At 39.6% G+C, this 14,153-nt stretch overlaps 1 pseudogene; it reads left to right on the forward strand.

The window, feature by feature from the left end:
• The first annotated feature begins 11,624 nt into the window (after positions 1–11,624).
• On the forward strand, positions 11,625–13,317 carry LOC101588251 (annotated as a pseudogene).
• Positions 13,318–14,153: the final 836 nt, after the last annotated feature.

Consider the following 14,153-nt stretch of genomic DNA (forward strand, 5'->3'; position numbering starts at 1 on the left):
ATATGGAATCCCTGGGTTCAATTCCCAGTACACTAAAAAATAACCAGGTGTCTTACTACAGTAGAGACAGAGGCATTCAAGTTGCTGGCAAGAGTGGTTGAGGAAGAGATTGGACACTATAACAACTGGCACAATCACAGAGGAAATAGTGAGGGAAGACCAGCGTCATACTATAGCTGGGATTGACTGAGAGCAAAAGGAAAATTCAGTCTTAACAGCAGTGACGTAATTCTAGGGCTAGACTGTGGAAATGTGCTCTTTTGGGACATGGAAGCAGGGTTCATGGAAACATTACTACTTGGCACATAACTGAAGGAAATGGCCTATAGTTCAGAGGAGAGATTTGTATGAGACCAAACAGATAAATGGAGTGAAAAACCAATTGTTTTTCACCAACTATCTCTGACTCCAGCACATCTCAGGGTTCTTAAAATTGAATCTGAATGAGAAGCACTTGGGGCACTCCTGACTGCTTGCCACCCCACCAGCTGCTCCCCACCCTGAATTTCTGGAGTGGTATGTTGGGGATGAGGCCGTAGAATTCATGTTTTTAGCAAGTTCTCAGCAGATGCTGCTGTGCTGGTCTAATGAACACAGCTGAGAACCACGCCTAGAGCCTGATAGGCAGTAAATAAAGCAAATGTGTGGAAGTATCAAAGACCTGTAATTCCAAATCCGAGATCCTATATTGAAAAACTCTCTAGTTCAGGGGTTATTACATACTGGGGTCTGAGCTACCTTTATATGGGAGCAGCGGACTGGTCGCCCAGGTTATGATGGAGGTGTTGATTGTAGGTCTGACCCTTTATCTTACAGCTTTAGTGGGGTTACATGTTAAAGGAAATGATATATAATCTAAATTTTAATGTTATTGAAGTTCCTTCCAATGTCTTAGGAAATTCTTTCTGTAGGTTTCTAGGAACTCATTTTCAGCACCACATTTAGCTCTGAGTCCCTTCTCTGCTGAGCAGTCCCCTTCTATGCCCGATCCCTACCTTCTCCTGCATATGCTGTCGTGTACTTTCTTGTCTCCTTTCTCATGCCTCTGGTACCGCTCACAGGGGATGCGGGTGTGCAGCACACACTGGGGTGTCTGTTGCTTTACCTGTTCTGTGGGTGCCCCTTCCTGGTCATACGCTCTAGTCTGCTTTGGGACATTATGCTCCCCTAGTAGAAATGGATGCTAAAGGACTGTTAGGGTGTCTTCCCAGCTGAGGCCAGCCACAAGTTGTCTTCTTGGATTTTCCAGGGGAGGAATGTTGCCTGGTGACCTCAGTAGTGGCAGACAAATGGGCGGGCCAGCAGTGCCTTCCAGAGCCTCCCTCTTCAAAAGGTTCTGTGCTTCTTTAATCTGCTGCTATCTCCAGTAAATCCTTTTTCTTGGAAGTTAGCTATCATCTTGCTTGTGAAAAAAAAAAAAAAAAATGAAGGGCCACAAACTGGAGCTTGAAATTTTGAAAGCTCTTATATTTTAGCAATACGGATAATTTAAAATGGAATGTTAGCAGTCTTACATTTAAGACTGTACCCTGTTAGCAGATTTATAAAAGGCTTTTGTCCACTCTGCCACAGGTTTGTGTCCCTGTCTGCCTTCCCTATGGGTGTCCATCACCTCCCATGCTGTCCCGTTTCCCCTGCTCCTCCTCCCACCTACTGCTTCCTCAGCTTTCCCTGGCTCCTCAGAGTCTCGTTCAGAGCAGTGTCGCTCTCCCTGTCTGGATTCCAGCCACACCATAGACCGTCACCCTCCACAGCCAAGATTCTACCACAGCCTTCCTTTCCTGGAAGATCATTCCCACCTGAAGAGGAGGAATCATGGAGAAGCTGTTCAAAAAATAGAGCTTTCTTACCCTACAACACACGGAGTGCTCACTATGGACTGGGTCTTACAAATTATCCCTTGCCACAGATGGTTGCATCCTGTGAGTGCTAAATTAACTGCCAAGAATAAACTAATGAAATACCACTTTATCAACTGTGAGAGCAATTTATTGATTTTAATCTAAGTAACCTATAAATGAGTTAGGATAGGGATTGTCAAACCGTGGCTGGAGGCCTATCTAATGTTTAAAAACATTTTTAATGTACTGTAAAACAAAAACAAAAATCATGTGGTATGCACTTACATGGTTCCCAAACTTCAAATACTTATTCTCTGGGCTTTTGCAGAGAAAGTCTGTTGAGCCCTGGATCAGAATCCTCTGGTAGCAGGTGACAGAGGCTGAGAATGAAGACCCCACACCCTAGGAAATAGATTCCTCGTGGGCTGCTTGGCTTGCAGCAGGGTTGACTTGGTCTGCTGGGTTCTGGAAGCTCTGCCTGCCTGTGGGTGAAAAGAAGACTGGGGAGGAGCCCTGTGATCACTGAGCTCAAGTCAAAGAGAGGGACAAAGAGAACGGAAAGGGGAAGACCTGGAAGTGGGGCTCCAGCTTCCACTCTGTGGACTCCTGGAGAGGCTGCACATGCATTCCAGGATGAAGAGGACCTGTGTGGGCGGGCTGGTCCCGGCTGTGGAGGATATCCCAGGATGCCTGTGAAATGAGCTGAAGAGGAGGTACAGGGTGGAGAATAACCCAGCTTGGGGGAAAACAAAGTGAATTGAACTGGTCTCAGCACAGCGGGTGCCAGCCTCCTGTCCTGCTCCTGTCATTCCTGGCCTCTCTACCTGAAGTTGCACCCACCTTTCCCCACCTGCCCACAGGCTCCTCTCATGTGTCATTCTGCTTTTCTTCCAAGTACTTCTTAGTGTTCATCAGCATCTACGCTAATATTCTTGAGTTCAGTGCTTTGCTATTGCTGGACAGGGATTATTGCTGCTTTCCCACAGTGCCTTGGCTGTTCCTGGTACACAAGTGCTTCATGAATTCCTGCTAACTGCAGCTAACCCTGGCGTCTACAGATTATTCTTGGGGAAAGAACTCCTGCAAAGCCCTAATACCTGGTTGAGAAGAGATTTAATTTGGTCAGGAAGGGACTTAAAGTCTCTCTAAATTGAACCTTAGTGGAAATGTGACCTTATTTTGTATCCTACATTAATAAAGTACAGCCTGTTGGTTGTATTAGAACCAACTGGCCAGTTGCCTTCTCCACAGAATATTTGCACAGAATGCAGTTACTAACAGAAGGTTATGTACTGAATACAGAATCGCAACACAGGGACAGGCAAATATCTTCACCTTGTGATAGGAATACATCACTCTAGGGATACAAAAACTCCTAACTGTGGGGTCCTTCTCTCATAAAATAACAACTCCTACACATACCCATTGCCCACTATGCACCAGTGCAGACGCTGGTGAATTTTTTTTCATGATGTGTTGAATGAATTTACAAGTAATATAAGCATTTACTGTGTAGTGTTTTGAGCATTTACTATTTGGGTGTTACTCTAAACACTTTTGAAACATATCACACTTAATTCTCATGAGAATCCTATGAAGTAGGTTCTGATTTTCACCCTCTTATTTCATACAAGGTATCAGAGACCCTGGTCAGGCAGGGGCTTCCGTGGATTAACTCACTCAAGATCACATAGATTAGCAAATAGTGGCACTGGGATTTGAACTCATGCAGTCCCTACTCCTCTCCAGGACAGTGCTGGAGGCCTAGGGAAAGCTACTGCCCTCTGTGTCTTTCTCCTTGGTCTCTCCTGGTGACCGCGGCTTTCAGAGCGCAGCAGCTCTGCAGTGAAGAAGACCGCTGCAGCCAGCAGTCTAGTCACATCTTCCTCTGGAGGCGTCTTTGCCCTGGGAATGCGCTTTGTGGTCCTCCTCTGTCCTCAGCAACAGTCCCTCGCTCTTTAAATCACGTCCTCCCTGTTAGAAACAGCTGCCACTTTAATTCTCCATTTTGGTTCTCATGTTTCAGGACAGACTTTTTATTGTGCTTGTGTGGATTCCCTCAGTGATCTGGCAGTGCTATTCGAGTCATCACATACTTTCTGTGTTTTGTGACTCTGGAACTTGGCCTGTTAGGTTCTGCTGTAGTGGCACAGCATTCAAGGGAGCGTGTTAGCCTTTTCATTCAATTCAATTGCTCCCCACTCCCATGGAAACCAGGGCTTCACTGAGCAAGCGCTGTACCACTGAGCTAGCTACCCCTGCAGCCTTCACCTAAGAAGTGTCTTTGCACAGTTTAAAGATTGGGACTGATCTGGCAAGTGCGAGAGAAATGAGCGTAAGCATAAGCATGTTGTGTTGTCCTGAAGGCAAAGTACAGGTGTGAGGTGTAATTCGATAACAGAACCAATAAAACTACTGCTGAGGGCAAAACGTATACATCGAGGTGGGATGTGGAGGACCATCCAAACTTGGAAGAGGCATATTTGCAGTGGTTTGAATGCCGTCCCTCTCAGATGAACTTGATAATGCCTCTTGGAACGCTTCTCAGATTGCCAACAGCCTTGTTTAAAAAATAAAATAAAATTCCTAGAGCTGCTTTGGTGGGGATTTGGTTCCCTCCAGTGGTGTTACCAGGAAATGCGAGTTTACTTCGTCGTATATTTCTATTATTTTTATTTGATCAGCAAATCTTTTGAGCGCTGGGCTTTGTATTATGGATGCAAAAATAAAAGATGCAGCTTTGTTTGTGAAGAACACACAAGGCTAAGAGGACTGAAGAATTATGTACAGAATCTGCGACGGAAGACACGGCCAGACTGTTGGCTGCAGGTCTGCCGCGCTGGGGGCGAGGTCCAGAGGCGGCAGAAGGGCGCGGCGGGCGGGAGCTTTTCCGCAGCGCTCGGCGCTGTCGCGGAGAGGAGCAGGGGCTGCCGGGCGCCAAGCCCAGTGCCACCATTTACTAATTTGTATACAGACAAGCACAGTGACCTAGCGCAGGTTGGGAGGTATAGAGCGAAAATAAACGGAGACGTTCTGAAAAGGTGACGATGTGATCTCAGTTTTTGAAAAGACATCTTCATTCCTTTTCCTGTATACGGTAGAAACAAATGTTTATTGTAGAAGATTTGCAAAATAGAACCACGTTTTAAAAATTGTCCTATTATTCCACCACCCACAGCAGTTGCTTACATTTTCCTATGTCGACTTCAAACTCCCGTTCTATACAGCTTTAAACAGAAATTATGCTCATAACATTTTGTAATCTTCTTTAAACAAGTTGAAATTTTTCTTAATCTACTAAAGCAATCTTACGACTTTTCAAAACAGCAACAGGTATTTTTTACTTTTATGTTTTCAGATTGACTTTAGGATCATTTTGTTTATTTTTTTAAAATCTTGTTGGTATTTTAATTGTGAGAAATACAGAGATTTATTTGAAGAAATTTTGTATTAAACATTTTTGTCTAGTATATAGCACATCTCTCTATTTGTTTGAATCTTCTTTTATGTCTCCTCAATCAAATGATATGGTTTTCATCATTAGGATTAGCACTTCAATTTAAAGATTTATTTCTAGAATAAATTTTTTTTCAACGAATTAACTATTTAGATGTTTCTCAATTTATTATTATTTTTAACTATTCTGGGAATAGGCACGAACTAGAACTAATTTTTAAATAATTTGCTATCTTATTAATGGGTGAATTACAGTTTTTTAAAGTTACTTCTTTTAGTTCTCCGTTTACAGTCACAACATATGAAGTGGCCATTTTATTTCACTCCTCCCCAAATTAGTCCTTTTCATTTTTCTGAGGGAATCGATAAGAAAATCCATAATTACACTCAATAATATAGGGACACTTGTTCTGGTTTTCTTTGCGTTATTTCTGTTTTATTTTATTTTATTTTTTATTTTTTTGCTCCGAATGCCTTCAGGGCAGGTTTGGCTGGCTTGAGTTGTGGGGATCGAACCACAGCAACCTGAGCCTGACTGCTTTGTTGAAGCAGCCACTTAAAGAACTGAGCTAAGGGGCAGGCCCTCTCTGTTTTATTTTTAAATGTGACTTTTTTTTTTTTGTAGACATTTTCACATTATCCCTGATTTACTAATTTGGTTTTAAAGTTTTCAATGAGTACTAAGGTTATCAAATGACTCTTTTGCATCTTTATGTAGTTTTCTAAATCCACATAAAAACTTATCACATACAGGGTGACTTAACACAACAGAGCTTTTTGTATGTTTCTAAGGAACAGAAATCCAAAATGAAGGGAACAGAAGTGCTGGTTTCTTCTGGAATTTTCTAGGAAAAAATCCACCCCACACCCCTCTCCTAGCCTGTGACTTCGTCTATCAGTCCTCAGCATTCCTTGACTTTAGTTGCATCATTCCCATCTGCTCTGCCTGTTTTTGGTCAATTTTTTCTCTATCTTGTTTTTTTCCGTTAGTGACATTTGTTACTGGCTTTAGAGACTGTGTGCACAGTCTGGGATGCTTTCATCTTCTAAAGCCCCCGCCCCACGGCCTCTGTAACACTCTTGCTATGTAGTTCAGACTGGCTTTGAACTCTGTGTAGCCCATGCTGGCCTCAAATTTGCAGCAGTCCTCTTGCTTGAGCCTCCCAAGTACTGGGATTACAGGCAGGCACCACCTTGTCTGTCAAAAAGTTTTTTTCTAAATAAGGTAGCGTTTAGTTTCTTGGTAGATGTTTTTCCTAGGGACAACCACTTAACCCCTCTGCAGCATGTATAGAAAGAAGTATCTTTCAATTTCTTCCATGCACGGGTATCTCCTTCACCACTACCTCCCATCTTTTTCTCTTTCCTATGAAAAATACCTTTCCCCATTTCTACTCTATCTGATTCAATTTTTCACTCTGCAAAGCTATCCCTGGTGCAGTAGACCCAATTAAATACTCCTTGTGTGTATCTATAAGCTTTTCCATAGCCCCTAGATAGTTGCCACCATGTGACATCACATTCCTATGTAATTGTTGGTCTTCTTGGTGACACTATACTTCCACAAAAATAGGAATTGTGTATATCTAACATTCTAATTATGCCCAAAGATTGAGGAAGCAACTGACTTATTGAAAGCTTAAGATGTATTTTTATTTATTATTTTATTTTATTTTAGTACCAGGGATTGAATTTGGGATTTGTGCCTGCTAATCAGGCACTTATGCCCCTGAGCTATATCCTTGACTCCTTAAGATGTATTTTTAAAGAAATAAACTAAATATGATGCATTAAATTAAAAAATTTCTACCATTGAACTGCTCCATCCCTGTTGGAAATTGAACTTAGTCGTACCATTTTATTTTATTTTTATAGGTACTCAACATGGATGTTTTTTTTTTTTTTTTTTTTTTTTTTTTGTGGAGGAAGCTGGTTGAGGCTGCCTAAGGGCGGGTCTGTTAAGGCAGGTGGAGCTAGGCATTGAATCACAGTCCCGAGTCTGGTTTTGCTAGAGCAGGCGCTCCAACAACTGAGCTAAACCACAAGCCCCCTCAACCATGGTTGCTATATTGCATGTTGTTGTCTTCAGTGTAGCTGCTGAGATTACCAGATATAAGCATGTAGAACTGGTCAAAATAAAAATTTTAAGCATTAACTTCTGCCTTAAAAAAAAAACACTGATAGAGATTAGTAGTAAAATCATCTTAGCTATCCTGCGTGTATACATACATGACTTTTTCCCCTCCCCTCATCCCCGTTCATTCCTTGTGAGTGGTTTCTTTCCCTTTTACTATACTATACCTTTTAGATTTTATTTACTCTTTTAGGTCCCTACACTATGGAGGCCATACAATCTTTACACATGGGGGTCTGATTTATTTCACTAATGAATATAGCCTCTAGCTTCATCCATTTACCTATAGAAGCCTCAAGTTTATCTTTCTTTATAGGCAAATAAAACTTCATTGTTTAAAAATGCCACATATTTTTTATCCATTCCTCAGTTGATGGACATTTGGGTTGTCTACAAGACAAATTGTGCTGCTGTAAATGTGGGTGCACACATACTATTGTGGTATGATGAGTTCAGTTCTTCTGGAAAAATACCCAGAAGGGCAGTAAGTGGGTTGAATGGGACTTCTAAGCCTATTGTTTTTTGAAGAATCTCCACACTGATTTCCACAGAGGTTGTACCAGTTTACACTCCCATGAACAGTGGAGAAGGGTTCCCTTTCCCCCACATCCTCTTTGGCAGTGGCTATTGCTTGTTTTTTTTTTTTTTTTTTTTTTTGATTTCTTGATGAGAGCCATTTTTTTCTGGGGTGCTATGGAACCTTAGTGTTGTTTTAATTTGCATTTCTTATATGACCAATGATGGTGAACATTTTTTTGTATATTTACTTGGCATTTGTATTTCTTCCTCTGAGATGTGTGTATTCATCTTAGATGCCCATTTTTGGATTGGGTCTTTGAATTTTGGGGGCCTGAACTTTAAATATTCTTTATATATTCTAGATAGAAGTCCTTTGTCTAAGTGACTGTTGGTTGAGACTTTTCCCCAATTTGTAGGTTTTCTTTTCACTCTGTTGGTGATTTCTTTTGATATACAAAACTTTTCAGTAAGATGAGATCCCCATTATTGGTTCTTTGTAGTATTTTCTGTGCAGTTTGGCTTTTGTTCATGGACTCTTTGTCTACCCCTATGTTGTCAAGAAATCTACCTACTTTCTATTCCACTAGATTTAGTGCTTGTGCTTTAATGTTTCGATCTTTAATCCATTTTGATTTTAGCTTAGTGCATGGTGTCAGCCATGGATCTAGTTTTAGTTTTTCAGCCTGTAGAAAGCTAGTTTTTCCAACACCATTTGTTAAAGAGGCTGTCTTTCTTCTAGTGAACATGTTTGGCCCCTTTGTCAAAGATAAGGTGGCTGAGTGTGTTTGTAGTTGTGTCGGCATCTTCTAATCTGTTCCATTGATCCTCATGTCTTTGTTTTTACCAGTAGAATGCTGATTTTTATCACAGTAACTTCGTAGTATACTTTCAGATCAGGAGTTGTGATGTTTCCTGCCTTTCATTTGTTTCCCAGGATTGTCTTTGCTATTCTAGGTCTTTTCTGCTTCCAAATGAATTTTAGAAATGTTTTTTATAGATCTGTGATGTATGCTGATGGTATTTTGGTCAGGATTACGTTATATCTGTGTAATAGTTTTGGAAGTATGGCCATTTTCACATTGTTTGTTCTTCCCCTTCATGAGCAAGGGATATCTTTCTATTTTCTGAAATCCTCTTCAATCTCTTTTTAAAGAGTATTGTAATTTTCATTGTGTAGATGTTTTAATTTCTTTGTTAGATTAATTTCTAAGTATTTCATTTTTTGGATGCTATTATGAAGGGTGTTGGTTCCCTAATTTCTCTCTCAGTGATGTTGTTTGTGTACAGGAATGCTGTTGATTTTTTAGGTGTTGACTATATCCTGTTATGCTACTGATTTTGTTCATTAATTTTAGGAGTCTCCTGGTGGAGTTTTTTTGGCTCTTCCATGTAGAATATCATGTCATCTGCAAATAATGATGATTTAACTTCTTCCTTTTCAATTCTTATTCCATTTAGTTCTCTCTTGTCTAATTGCTTTGGTTAATATTTCCAGAACTATGTCCAATAAGAGTGGTGATAGAGGACATCTTTGTCTTGTTCCTCATTTTAGAGTGAAAGTTTTTAGTTTTCATCCATTTAGAATGATGTTGGTTGTTGGTTTGCCATAGCTAACTTTCATCAGATTCATGTAAAGACTATCTGTTCTGATTTTCTGTAGGTTTTTTTTTTTTCATGAATGGTGTTGGATTTTGTCAAAAGCATTTTCTGTATCTATTGAGATGATCATATAATTTTTATTTTTCATTACATTTATGGATTTGCGTATGTTGAACTATCCCTGTATCCCTGGGATGAATCCTACTTAGTCATGGTGCGTTAATTTTCTTGATGATTTGCTGCATTACATTTGCTAGTATATTACTGAGGATTTTTGCATCTATGTTCATTAGGGAGATTGGCTTGTAGGTTTGTGGTTGGATCTTTCTCTGGTTTTGGTATCAGTGTAATACTTTCTGCCAGGAATGAGTTTGGGAAAATTGCTTCCCTTTCAAATTCATTGAAAATTTTGAAGAATGTTGGCATTAAATTTTCTTGTAGAATTCAGCTGTGAATCCATTGGGACCTGGGCTTTTTCTTTGTTGGTAAGTTTTTTTAATTGCATTTTCAATTTCATTGTCTGACATTAGGTTATCCTGTACTTTTATATCTTCTTGAATCAATTTTGGTAATTTGTGTGTATCTAGGAATCTGTCCAATTCTTCTATGTTTTCTGTCCTATGAGAGTAAAGATTTACAAAGTTGATATTGATGATCCTCTGAATTTCTACAGGTTCTTTGGTAATTTCACCCTTTTCATTCCTTATTGCATAAATTTGGATTTTTCCTTTTTTTTTGATGGCTAGGAGTGTATTAATTTTATTTAATCTTTTAATATTTCAAGTAACCAACTCTTTGACTTATTAATTCTTTGTATTGTTTCCTTTGTCTCAGTTGCATTAATTTCTTCTCTGATTTTTATAATTTCTTCCCTTCTTTAGACTTTGTGCTTGACTTACTCTTTTTCTAGAAGCTTGAGGTGCAGCATTAAAATATTTATTTGTTCTCATTCTGTTTTCCTAATGTGAGAATTCACCACTATAAATTTCCCTCTCAAAACTACTTTTATTGCATCCTACAAATTCTGGTAAGTTGTGTTTGAATTTTCATTGGGTTGTAAATATTTTTTAATTTTTCCTTAATTTCATCTGTGACCTGTCAGTTGTTTAGGAGGGTGTTAATTTCCATGTGCTCATGGAGTTTTTGCTACTTCTTTTGTCTGTAATTTCCAGTTTTGTTGCACTATGGTCAGATAATATGCATGGCATAATTTCAATTCCCTTGCATTTCCTTAAGCATGTTGTTTGGACTAGTATATGGTCTATTTTAGAGAACACCTCATGTGCAGCTGAAAAAATGTATATTCTGATATTGTTGGGTGAAACACTCTGTTAAAGTCTACTAAGTCCATTTGTTCAAAGGTTTGGTTCAGTTCTTTGCTATTACTTCTTTGCTAATTTTTTTTGTCTAGTTAATCTATCTCTTTGAGACAATGGGGTGCTAAGGTCCCCTGTTAAAATTGTTATTGGTTATTTGATTTTTACATTCTTTAAAAATTGTCTTATATAGTTGGGTGCTCCCATATTTGGTGCCTGCATATTTTGGATTGTTATCTCTTCCTCTTAAAGTTTTCCCCTAACAAGTATGTAGTGACCTTCTTTATCTTGTTTGATCATTCTTTTTTAATCTTTTAAGTTTTATTCTTTAAAGAGAGAACAAAATAGTATTAAAACAGAAAAATTACAAATAGTACAGAATCTCACTGAACAATATAATATGAGTTTCACACTTCAAATTTATTGTAATGTATAGTGTTGTCTTCAAATTCGTTGTTCATATTAGCAGATATATGCATGTGAAATTGGAAGAAGAAAGAAAAAGTGTAAGAAACTAAGAAGAAGAGGAAAAAGGAAAAAGAGGTGACTAAATGGGGTGGTAGAAGGGTGGAGGCAGTAAAGGAGGGGAGAGTGTGAATGGCAACCTTAGCTGCTTGGGGCATCCTCCTTGCTGTCACCCTACACTGGAAAGGAGCTCCTTTCTCCGGATCTCCTGACCCCAGACCCCTCACTGTGGTCGCCCCTCTACCTAGGAGTTGAAAGGCCCACCTTTCCCAAGGTTGAGAATATATTACCACAATGAATTTCTCCAAACTACCCAAAATACTTGATGATGAGAAAGAAAACACGTTTGGTTATGTGCAGGGGTCTCAGGATCTGTTGTTACAGCCTGTGACATGGCAGGTGGTACCATGTATGAGCTGGTGAGAGTGGGCCACCACGAGCTGGTTGGAGAAATTAGGTTGGAAGGTGATATAGCTGTTATTCAAGTGTATGAAGAAATGTCTGGTGTGTCTGTTGGAGACTCTGTACTCTGTTCTGGTAAACCCCTCTCCTCAGAGCTTGGTCCTAGCATTATAGGAGCCATTTGTGATGATATTCAAAGGCCTTCATCAGATATCAGCAATCAGACCCAAAGTGTCTACATCCCAAGAGGAGTAAATGTGTCTGTCCTTAGCAGAGATATCAGGTGGGATTTTTACACCATGCAAAAACCTACAGTTGGCAGTCATGTCACTTGTCAATGAGATCTCACTCATCAAACACAAAATCATGTTACCTTCACAAGACCGAGAGACTACAACTTACATTGCTCCACATGGTCATCCTCCATACACATTTATAGTAGTATAAGCATCGTTTATCATATTTATTACATTCATTACTTCAGGAAAAAGGACAAGGGAGGCTCATCAAGCACTACAACAAAGGAATGTTTGTTTTATATAAGACTTACCAAATAAACAGAAAAACAAATAATACACATAGCACTAGTCTCAAAGCTGCACAATAAAGAAGCAAAGCATCTGAGATGAAAAATTGAGGAAAATATACACATATGAGCTTGCCGAGGAAAGAAATCACAGTTCTAATCTTCAAGGCTATGGAATGCATTGATGATTGTTTTAATTATATTTTTAAAAGGATTTTCTAGTACTGGGCATATGATAGTCCTTGATACTGAATTGTTCCTACCTTTTGGGAATTATGATACCTCTGATGTAGTCTTGGAGCTTGAATTTTAAGGTGTAAAGAAGTTCAACATGGTCCAAGCATGGCCCATCTGTCAGGTCCAGCCTGTCATAGAGAAGCTGCCAGCCAATCACCCTTTACTGACTGGCCAGCGAGTCTTAGATGCTCTTTTTCTGTGTGTACAGTGAGAGATAACTGCTATCCCTGGGCTTTTGGCTGTGGGAAGACAGTAATATCACAGTCTCTGTCCAAGTAGTCTTAACAGTGATGTGATCATCTATGTAGGGTGCGGTGAAAAAGGAAATGATATGTCTGAAGTTCTCTGAGACTTCCCAGAGTTCACTATGGAAGTTGATGGTAAGGTGGAGTCAGTTATGAAGAGGACAGCTTTGGTGGCCAATGCCTCCAGTGTGCCTGTTGCTGCTAGAGAAGCCTCTATTTATACTGGAATTACACTGTCAGAACATTTCCGTGATGTGGGTTACCATATCAGTATGATGTTGACTCTACCTCTAGATGGTCTGAGGCCCTTGGGGAAATTTCTGGTTGCTTAGCTGAAAAGCCTGCAAATAGTGGATATCCTGCATATCTTGGTGCCCGTCCGGCCTCTTTCTGTGAGCGAGCAGGCAGAGTGAAAGGTCTTGGAAATCCTGAAAGAGAAGGGAGTGACAGCATTGTAGGAGCAGTTTCTCCACCTGGTGGTGATTTTTCTGATCCAGGTACATCTGCTACTTTTGGTATTGTTCAGGCTTCATTAGCAGAAATAGATAGAAATCACCCTGGAAGTATCAAAACTTAGCAAAGATGACTTCCTGCAACAAAATGGATATACTTTTTTTTTTTTTTTTTTTTTTTTTTTTTTTTTTTTGCGGAACCGGGGATTGAACTCAGATCCTTGTGTTTGCCAGTCAAGCACTCATCCTACTGAGCCATCTCCCTGGCCCCAGGATATACTTTTTATGACAGGTTCTGCCTATTCTACAAGACAGTAGGGATGTTGTCCAACATGATTGCCTTTTATGATATGACTCGTAGAGCTCTTGAGACCACTGTCCAGAGTGACAGTAAAATCACATGGCGCATTATCTGTGAACACGTGGGGGAGATCCTCTATAAACTTTCCTCCGTAAAAGTCAAGGATCCAGTGAAAGATGGTGAGGCAAAGGTCAAAGCCGACTATGCACAGCTTCTTGAAAAATGCATTCTGTAGCCTTGAAGATTAGAACTGTGATTTATTTCCTCAGCAAGCTCATATGTGTATATTTTCCTCAATTTTTCATCTCAGATGCTTTGCTTCTTTATTGTGCAGCTTTGAGACTAGTGCTATATGTATTATTTGTTTTTCTGTTTATTTGGTAAGTCTTATATAAAACAAACATTTCTTTGTTGTAGTGTTTGATGAGCCTCCCTTATCCTTTTTCCTGAAGTAATGAATGTAATAAATATGGTAAATGATGTTTATACTACTATAAATGTGTATGGAGGATGACCACACTTCTTGTCCTAGGTTTTCTCTTTCTTTGTCTCGATTAAATTGTAAACAGTATATGTAAAAGATGAGCAAGGCAATGATCCTGAGAATCTTCAGAAGATTTTTTAATCTAGCAGTTAATTGGAAAGATTCTCACCCTGACT

This window comes from Octodon degus, unplaced genomic scaffold, assembly GCF_000260255.1.
Source record: "Octodon degus isolate 3935 unplaced genomic scaffold, OctDeg1.0 scaffold00084, whole genome shotgun sequence".
Taxonomy (NCBI): domain Eukaryota; kingdom Metazoa; phylum Chordata; class Mammalia; order Rodentia; family Octodontidae; genus Octodon; species Octodon degus.